General features: G+C 40.8%; 1 pseudogene; it reads right to left on the bottom strand.

The window, feature by feature from the left end:
* Window positions 1-9168: 9168 nt before the first annotated feature.
* Window positions 9169-10541, bottom strand: LOC138443766 (heterogeneous nuclear ribonucleoprotein A1-like; annotated as a pseudogene).

Raw genomic sequence — 10541 nt, 5'->3', positions numbered from 1 at the left:
TCCAAAAAACACTTAAAACGAACACATTTTCATTATTACCTTATTATATAAGGAATATCTCTTAAAATACCACCTCTTTTTTTATGAGCTATTAAAAATGACTTTGCTTAGTCTTTTGTGTGATTAAAGTGACTTCTTAAAGATGGTTCACTAAGACCAGCATTCGTCCAAATGACTTTAGGTCACTTACACCTCTTACTAAATTAAAGTGGTCTAAAATCTTACTGTATTAACTCAATCTTAGAATAAATTCTTAAACTGTCTTAATGAAGGGTATTTGAAATTCTTTTAAAGACAGCTCTGCCAGGAAATGTTTGTAGAATATTTAACAGGTCAGTTGTTAATCTTTACTGGCATTTTGTGACATGTCGTTTTAAGACATTTTAAAAGCCAACTAGAAAATGAAAAAATACTGTAAGTCCTGGCATACAAGCTGTGGTCTATTTTTGGTCATCCATAGTAATGTAGAGAGCCATCACTTTGATAGTACAAGGCTCTGGATAATATACTAATCCCTAATGGTGGTTATTGGGCTTCCCTGGTGGCTCAGTGATAAAGAATCTGTCTTCCAATGCGGGAGACGGGAGTTCAATCCCTGGTCGGGAAGATGCCCTGGGGAATGAAATAGCACCCCACGCCAGTATTGTTGCCTGGGAAATCCCATGGACAGAGGAGCCTGGTGGGCTTCTGTCTGTGGGGTCACATAAGAGTTGGACATGACTTACAACTAAATAACAACAAATGGTGGTTATTACTTCAGAACAAAAATGAAGTGAAGCCAATCGTGCAAAGTGGGGAAAAACCAGTAAGAGAGGAGTTGCTGCCACATACAGAAAAATAGCTGGATAGAAAGGGTGAAACTTCAGAACTTCTGGGGTTGGCACAGAAACCTAATCGGACTGTTCTCTGAGCAGGAGGAGCCAGTCAAATGAGTTATCTGGCATTGAGAAGCCTGAAAACTCTATTGTATCCAAGTTGTTATTAGAGATCAAAAGAGACTGAAGAACCTTAAACTTTGAAAAACTTTTAAGTTCTTGAGTTGATGAATAAATGTTTTATCTACCAAGCTCCACTATTTTAATTGGGAAGTTTGAGTTAATTAGCCAGTTCCAACTCTTTTTCACCAATTCCAATCAACAGCTAAAACCTTTTTAGAGAAACAAATCTTGATTACCAAGAAGAGGGTATATAAATACTGGTCCAAAATAGTACCATTTTATAGCCAAATTTTGACATTTGATTAAGCTTATTCAAGTTCACAGATATGGATATGTAATAGTCACTTGATATTTATAAATTTGCTCCCCATGCCAACATTTTGTTACTTATAACGTAAAGCAGTTAAAATGTGTCTCTAAATTCCTGAATTTGGCAAAAGCCTCTTAAGGAGCTATGAGCAAAAGCTGACATTTCCTGTTTTAAGAGGATTTGAGACTTGAAAGCCAATCTAAAATTAAAGTTAATAAAATGCATAAAATATTTTTTAAAGCAAACTGAAAAACTTTGGAAATTGGCAGTAGCTACCATGTGAAAGCGTGTCTACAAATATATAGAAAGTAGGAGTACAGATTACAGATAGGAGCACAACTAGGTAAGTATTTCTTTTCCTTAAAAATGAAAGTATATTCTAATTATATCCTGGTGACAGACAACTTTTTCTAGGAGAAGATCGCATGTGTTTGTGATAAATTCAAATTAGACTTTTGCTGATTAAAATAAACATTTTCATTTTGCCTTCAAACTGGTCTTTAACCCAGGAATCAGTAGCATGAAACATGATTACCTAGAAATGCTAAAGGAATAAAACGAAGAATGATCTGAGACCTCTAAAACTAGTTCTTTTCTATTAGCTAGTCTTGAAACAGACTACGAATACGTATAACATTTTATCTAGTATTATGAGAAGACTGAAGTTTAGACCTTAAAATTCAAAATGTTTTTTAAAAACCGTTTTGGTAGAAAGACTAAGCTAAATTTGATCCTATTCACAAATTCCGTATTTGCAAATTCACCTGCTCATTGAAATTTAATTGTAACCCAATCACAATACTCTTGGCACTTCTGAAGTCGGCCATGGATGTGTGGAAAGCAGTGAAAAATTTGAGTGCCCCAATGCACACATTCCCAGCCAAGGTCAGACAAAGTGACATTCTGCCTTGCTTCAGCTCATGCTGTGAACAAGCATCCTTTTCACAGTCGATTTAATGCCACATATTTTGCATTTTTGGGCTTTTTGTTGATGATTTCACTCTTAAGAATGGCTCTCAAGCGTAGTACTAAAGTGCTGTCTAGTGTTCCTAGTAAGTGCAAGAAAGCTGCGATGTGCCTTCTGGGAAAAAAATTCGTTTTAGGTAAGTTTTGTTCAGGCTTGAGTTACAGTGCTGTTGGCCATGAGTTCATTGTTAGTAATATATTTTAAATAAGCAATGTATTTTAAATAAGGTATCTTTAAACAAAAACACAAAGCAAGGTTATGTACTGATAAGTTAGCAAAAATGTGACCAGAGGCTTCCAGGATTCTAACCCTCTGTATCCCCTAAAAGCAATAGTTTTGTGTTCACCAGTTAAGTGCTTGCAGTGACTTTATAGCACATAATAACTACTGTGAGTAATGAGGATTAACTAATTTAACATTTTTATTGAGACATTTCATATTTAAAATTCACCTACTTAGAGTATGCAATTCACTGGCTTTTTAGTATATTTACAGAATTATCCAGCCATCACTACAATCTAATTTAGAAGATTTTCATCACTCTGTACCTGTCTGTAGTCAATCCCACACCCAAACAACCTCAGTCCTAGACACCTATCCAGGTTGTCTCTGGATTTCTCTATGAATTTGCCTATTCTGGACATTTTGTATAAACAGAATCACAATATGTGCCTTTTGTGTCTGATTTCTTTCATTTAGTATGTCTTCAAGATTCATTCATATTACAGCATGTATCAGTCCTTCAGTTCTTTTTGTGGCTGCATAATAGTTCTTTATATGAATATAGCATATTTTATCCATTATTTGGTAGACCTGGGTTGTTTCCACTTTGTGGTAATTATGAATAACAGCTCTATACACTGATGTATCACTTTGTGTGGAGATGTTTTCATTTTTCTTAGATACATAACCTGGGAGTAGGGTAATATACTGTCAATGTTTAACTTTTTGAGGAACTGCCAAACTCTTCTAAAGTGGCTACACCATTTTACATTCCCATCAGCAATGTACAAGAGTTCTAATTATTGCACATCTATAGTCTTCATCTCTCATTAAGGGTACTCATTTTACACCCTTATCATCTGGGGACATTAAGATGTGTTAATAAGCACTATGCCCTCCACTAAAAGTGAATTGAAGAATGAAATTCTTTTAATCTTTCGATCTCTCAATTTTTCCTGCCTCTTGTGCCTTCTCTCACTTTAGTGGATTTTAGCTTATTTTTCTCTTCCCCAGTTGCAGTCATGAAAAAAACTTAACTGTTCCCATATCTATTAGAAATCACCTTCTAGTGTGAGAGGCAACCATTAAATAAAGGTACAGATATATCATTGCAATCATGGTACAAACAATGAAGAAAAAAGTTACTCAGAATTACAAAGGAGACTAGCGAGTAGTTCAGAGACCTCTGGAGGATGTGATATTTAAACCAAGGCCTGAAATATAAATGGAAGCTATTTAAGAAAAGAATACTTTGAAATGCCTTACATTTAGAGGGAAGAGTACGTGCCAAGACCCAGACTTCGTAGGAAGTCAGGCACTTCCACACACATGCAAGAAGTCAGAACGTCTGGAAACTTGTGATCCTGAGAGGAGGATAGTAGGAAGTGAGGTTGGGAAGGTAGGCAAGGAGGGTCTGTGCTGTCTTACGACTTTGGTCACACTCTTGAGTTGCTTTTAGAATAAAACCAGAAAAGGAAAAACACCTCAATCAGGAGTGACAAAATCCGGTAAGATCAACTCTCATGGGCACACTCAGAAAATATGTCTGCGTAAACACTTCAGTGCTTTACCTACTGCACTAATAGCCTCTTTAGGAGCATCTGGTGTATAATTTACACTTTAAAATCACTCATCAACTTGCTTTGAGAACAACAAAGACAACCCTAAGCTAAAATGTTAAGTTTTATGAGATTTCAATGTTTTATTTGTTATCTATACTCAAGGATCCTTAGACTATTCACTAGTTATTCAGACTCATAGGGGGGCCTATTAGTCCACACCACACCCAGCGTTCTACCTTGCCTCTCTAAATTGAGCATTAAAGTCAATTCTAGCTCCAAGGAAGGAACACGGAGCTCCAGCCTCGAAACTATGTGACTCTATATCCATAGCAGTCTTTCTGTCACCACCTCCACTGTAACTAGTACCAGAGGTCTTGTGCCCGGTTTCACCTACATTCAAGCTTTTGACCCATGTCCGTGGCTCCTGTTTCACCTGATCTCCCACATCATAAATACCTATATGACTCAACAAGACTGTTTTACCTGCCATTCCATATTCTGAAATCTATTCTCCTGGCCTGAAGTATGTTTCCATTTCTTCCTTCCTGGCTTGAACATCTGGACCTATAGCCCAGACTCTGATCTGATCTCAGTGTTTCCTGCCTAACCTAGTCCTATGAACAATGACTAATTCATCTACTTTAAACTCATATCTCTTCATTGTAGCCTAACAATACAGGACTCTTCCGTTTCTCTCCATATAGAGTGAAATCTTTATCCAGCTATACCCCTTGCCTATCCACTCAGAATCAGCTCGATCTTATCCCAAAGCTCAGCCCAGATCCCAGCCAAGCTCTTTTGGTCTAGTTTCCATTGCTGCATTACAAATCATCCCAGAACTCAATGGTTTAAATATTTGTATATCTGTGCATAAACAAATAGAGAAGGGAAAAGATTCCATTGATTGTTTCCCTAGAGAAATCTAATATACCTCTTGCAATTCTCTGTGCATTAATGATTAACTTTCACTTAGAAAGATTTGCAAGGAAAGGGTCAACATAAGTCTAGACTACACAGGCTCTTTAGAATCCTCCTGCAACGCAGGAAACTCAGGTTCGATCCCTGGGTCAAGAAGATCCCCTGGAGGAGGGCATGGCAACCCATTCCAGTATTCTAGCAGGAAAATCCCGTGGCAAGAGAAGCCTGAAAGGCTACAGTCTGAACACAACTGAAGCGATTAAGCACATACAACCTATGTTCAGAGATTGTCCGACTGACAGTGTTTCAGTTTTAACAGAATTTTGACAGGCTCCTCCTCATAGCCAAAGCGCCTTCGTCAAAGTGGTGGTGTTTTCCTCATTAGCGGTAACACATGAGATTGTGTTTATGTTTGACTGTATACAGGATATACCATCAAAGTTGATTAAATGAATCATTTAACACTGTTTACAGGAAAAGACTTAACAGATGTCAGGAAGAAGAAAGTCATCTTTTGAGTGTAAACAGTGATGTCAGTTGGTACAGAAGTTTCTGAAAGGCAAAACAATAGTGGGAAAAATGTTTTGTAACTGATGTGCAAACAGAAGGGAAAGTTAGGGAGTAGTAAATTAGCCTGCTCTGGAAGAAATACTTCTTGTCAAATCAGTGTAATCTCTCTACAGAGTTACTTGCCTGTTAGGACAGGGATGGGTATAATCTGTCCTCAGTGTAGCCAGGCATTTTATCCTAACTTTACAGAGTTATTTGTAAACTAGGAGAAATATCATCTAATACCTCCATTTTTTTTAAAGTGGATGCATTTGAGAATGAGAAGGTATTGCTTATGAATTATTTTCAATAGCTCAGTATCAGTGTAGAGCAAAGCAAGTGGCATCTTCAGGTTTCCATTATGTATAACTTACTAGAATCACAGTACTTTTCAGTGAGAAGCCAAGAAGGGGAAAATCGACACCTGGGGATTCTCTTACTCCCTGTCATTTTTTCCCATCGGTGTCTGACTTGTTTCCCCTTCATGTGATGTCTCTTGGAATAAATGATACATTGGCTTCAGACTCACGTTCCCTGATGCCAGCTCTCTATGAAGGTAGCCCCTCTGCCCTCTCTTTTGAGTATTTTTGCCTCACGTGATTTTTCATGATCACTGGGGCACACCAGTCCATTCTAAAGGAGATCAGTCCTGGGTGTTCTTTGGAAGGAATGATGCTAAAGCTGAAATCCGAGTACACTGGCCACCTCATGCAAAGAGATGACTGATTGGAAAAGACCCTGATGCTGGGAGGGACTAGGGGCAGGATAAAAAGGGACAACAAAGGATGAGATGGCTGGATGGCATCACCGACTCGATGGACATGATTCTGGGTGAACTCCGGGAGTTGGTGATGGACAGGGAGGCCTGGCGTGCTGCGATTCATGGGGTCGCAAAGAGTCGGACACGACTGAGTGACTGAACTGAACTGAACTGGGGCACATTAGAGAACTTTGCCTCTTCTGGGTCCTCATTGCATTCTGAGGCACTGAGGGTTAGGATTCCATCATATTTCGTCATAATTGGAAGGACTCAATTCAGCCCATAACACTGCCTGAAACTAAATTTCAGGGTGGTGAGGGGAGAAGTGCACTGAAGAGAAATTGGGAAGCGGAACACAGAGACGGTTAACTGTTTGGAGAAATTTGAATGAGAGAGGAAGAAGCTAGATTGGATTTGAGAGTTGAAGGATATGTTGTTTGTTTTCGCCTGAGAGAAAATTGAGTGTGTTATAAACAGAGGGGAAAATGCCAGGGAAGAAGTGAAATGAAGAGAGGCAATGTGTAGAGAGACATGCCTTTGAGCAGAAGGGAGAGCCTGGAGGACAAGCAATGAGGATGGCATACAAGGCAAGGGCTTACACGGTAGGAGTACAGGATGGCGGTCCAGGGACCTCCGCTTCCAGTGATGCTGGGGCCAAGGCCATTCATCAGGACTGTAGAGAGCAGACGAAGGAGTGAGCAACAGACTCGTAAAGAAGGTTTGGAGTAGTTGCTGAGGAAGGCAAAAGAGGAGATAGGAGATCCAGAGTGGCACTGGTCTTGCCTGGAATCTAGCCCTGCCTCTTCACTAACCTACTATGTGAGTTTGGCTCAGTTATCTAATTTTTTTTTTCATGTTATTCTCATCTGTGAAACGGTTAATAATAGCCACTGTGAATACTCTACATTATTATGAGGATTAAATCAGAAAGAGGTTAAACTTTCAGTGACACTATTAGTAGCATTCTGGTTCTCACATTACCCAGCACTGGCACCCTGGTTTAGCAAACTGGTTCTAACTTCTCATTTTCTTATTCAAGCTTCATCTGGGCCATTTATCAAGGATTCATTTGTCTGACTGCATAGATTTGTTGATGGTATCCCCATTTCCCATTCAAATGTTAAGCCAGGAGGTATTCCCTTGCCCATTTAGTCTTAATCATTCCCAGAACATCCCAAATAAAGTCTGTTTTTTCTCAAAGAAAATAAAACACACGCATACCAAGACATTCTCAAAATAGGCACTAAACAGACGTATTTCTGCCAAGAATAATTTCTGCTCTCCTCAAAACTGGTTTACAGGATTGTAAATTGAGATCAGCCTTTGCATCTTACTCTATAGGGGCAATGAGTCAGGATTTCCTGAAATTAAGCAATCATGTAAAATGCATTAGTGGCTTCTACAAGACCTTAGGTGCTTCCTTGTGCCAAGAAGTTAACCTGTTTAATTCTTGGCATCTCTTTCATTTCCCCCAATGACTTAGTTAAGATCCTTCCATCAGTCGCAGTCAGTATGACAATGTAGCCAAGATGCAATGAAATTTTGTTCTCTAGAAACCTAAGTCTGGTGATGACTGCTGTGTATCGATGAGAAGGCTGGATTCTAAGTCTGAATAATTAGTTTTTTAGTCAAAACTACACTAGCCTCTAGTCTGAGTTCAATTCCTTGCATTGCTTAAGCCAATCATAATCTAGTTTTGCCCCACTTCAGACAGTAATCTAATTGCTAATCCTTTGTTCTCATTCTATTAATGTTTGAATTTTCTGTACTGATTTCACTTCTGTCTTAGAATACTGTTTGCTTTCAACACACCACTTTTTCTTAGTTCTCTTCATTCCTTCATTAGTTACTTCTCCTCTGCCTGTCCCACAAATAATTCCAAGTTGTCCCTCACAGCCCCTTCTCTCTGCCCAGTGTTAGTAATTTAAATGGCATTAGGGGCCAGGCTAGACAGGTAATACCAAGGTCAGATACAATTAACAGGGAGTGATAAGAACTCAGGCAAAGAGAAAAGGCATATTCCATATAAAACCACCCACAGCTGAAAAAATTTTAAGCAACCATCTTGGTCAAAAACCTTTCCATGGACTGGACTGGACAGCTGTTTCATGACAGCTGTTCTCAGAACTGAGGTCTTCCTGTCCAAGACTCCGAGAATAGTACCCATTTACAGGGTGTTTTGTGTATCTCTTAACCCCTATATCAGAGAAGGCGATGGCCCCCACTCCGGTACTCTTGCCTGGGAAATCCCATGGATGGAGGAGTCTGGTGGGCTGCAGTCCATGGGGTCGCGAAGAGGCGGACACAACTGAGTGACTTCACTCACTTTTCACTTTCATGCATTGGAGAAGGAAATGGCAACCCACTCCAGTGTTCTTGCCTGGAGAATCCCAGGGATGGGGCAGCCTGGTGGGCTGCCATCTATAGGGTCACACAGAGTCAGACACCACTGAAGCGACTTTGCAGCAGCAGCAGTAACCCTTATATAACAAAACAACAGTCATTCCTGACTTTGAGTTCAGGGATCTTGTATAAGTCACCCAAACCTGATTTGTTTTCTTTTTTTTCAAGAAGTTATTGCATTTTCTATTGATTACACATCATAATGGATGATACACAAGCTTCATTCCTATAACTTTATCTGGTACCATAGTTCAGTTTAGATATATTGCATAGGATGTGCCAACAATCATTAATATTCAAAAAAAAAAAAACAAAAAAAAACCCATGACTTTGCATGGGTGACTGTCTTAATGGTGAACTCCAGGTCACAACACAGTAACTGTAACTTCAACTACACCAAGGTTCTGAAGACAACAGCTTCTCCACCAAAGCAGGTTGTAAATAAATTTCAAATGGAACCTGGCATCACCCTGAAGGAATTCTAACTTCACAGGGTAGTTTACCAAAATGGCTTCAGAGTAGACTAACTTTACAGCACATTTAAAAAAAAAAAAAAGCACATTTAATTCAGTATCATGATCAGTCTATTACATTTAGAAATCAACAGCATGGGTACAAAAACAAAATCTACATTAAAACCCTTTGTTGGAATGGCTTACACTTTCCACAGAACAGAAACTAAAATAACCTGTTATACAATTAGTCACAAGTACAGTCCTCGAGTTTTTTGCCCATACACATGAGTGTTGTCTAAAAGGTGTCTTCTTTGTAGCAGCTGGGCCCTGCCACCACTGTGCTGGCTGAGTTCACAAATCTGTTGTAACCTGTAGCTGCCCTGTCACTTCTCTGGCTCTCCTCTCCTGCTAAGCTTTGTTTCCTGGCAGTAATTAAAACCTTCCGCCACTGCCGTAGCTCCTGCCGCTGCTGGAGCCACCACAGCCACCTTCATTTCATGGTTTGGCAAAGTATTGACCTCCACCACCATAGGGGCCAGAACTTCTCCCTCCAAAGTTTCCTCCTTTCATGGGTCCACAATTTGAAGACTGATTGTTGTAACTGCCAAAATCATTGTAGCTTCCGCCACCTCCAAAACTGCTTCCGTCATTGCCAAATCCATTATATCCATCCCCACTGCCACCATATCCGCCACCACCACGGCTGCCACCAAAGCCACCTCGACCGCTGACGTTTCCTCCACGACCAAAGTTGTCGCTCCCATCCAAACCACCTCCACGACCGCCACCAAAGTCTTCAGAACCACTGCGACCCCTCTGGCTGGCTGAAGCAGTAGCCATCGCTTGCTCAGACAGGGCCTTTCTCACTTCACAGCCGTGGCCGTTCGCAGTGCGGTGTTTCTGAGCGACAGTCTCGCCTACGGAGTCGCGGCCATCAAAGAGCACGACAGCGCAGCCTCTCGTTTTGCCGCTGCCTCGGTCAGTCGTGATCTCAGTCACGTCAGGTTCCCATACTGCTCGAGATAATCTCTCAGGCGATGCTCTTCAGCGTCTTCTTTAATGCCACCAACAAAAACCTCTTTCACAGGTAAGTGGGCCCCAGGTCTGTGACAATGCTCTCTCGAGACGGCCCTCGGGTTCCACAGCTCTTCCGTCCGCCTTGTGCGGCCTTCCTTTCGCCTCCTCCAAGGCGTGTGTGACAAACCCGAAGCCTCTGGGGCGCTTGGCGTTTGGATCGCTCGTTACCACACAGTCTGTGAGCGCTCCCCATTGCTCAAAATGGCTCCTCAGACCCTCATCAGTTGTTTCAAAGCTCGGTCCTCTGATGAGGAGCTCCCGCAGCTGTTCAGGCTCTTTGGGAGACTCTGACTCAGACATGAAAGCAGTGGAGGCGGGATGGGGGAACTTCAGCGCTGCTTTCTCAGCGGCATATACAGGCAGAAAGCCTGATTTGTTTT

Source organism: Ovis canadensis, chromosome 1 (assembly GCF_042477335.2).
Source record: "Ovis canadensis isolate MfBH-ARS-UI-01 breed Bighorn chromosome 1, ARS-UI_OviCan_v2, whole genome shotgun sequence".
Taxonomy (NCBI): Eukaryota; Metazoa; Chordata; class Mammalia; order Artiodactyla; family Bovidae; genus Ovis; species Ovis canadensis.
The sequence above is the reverse complement of the archived record's forward strand: the minus strand, read 5'-3'. Positions and strand labels throughout refer to the sequence as shown.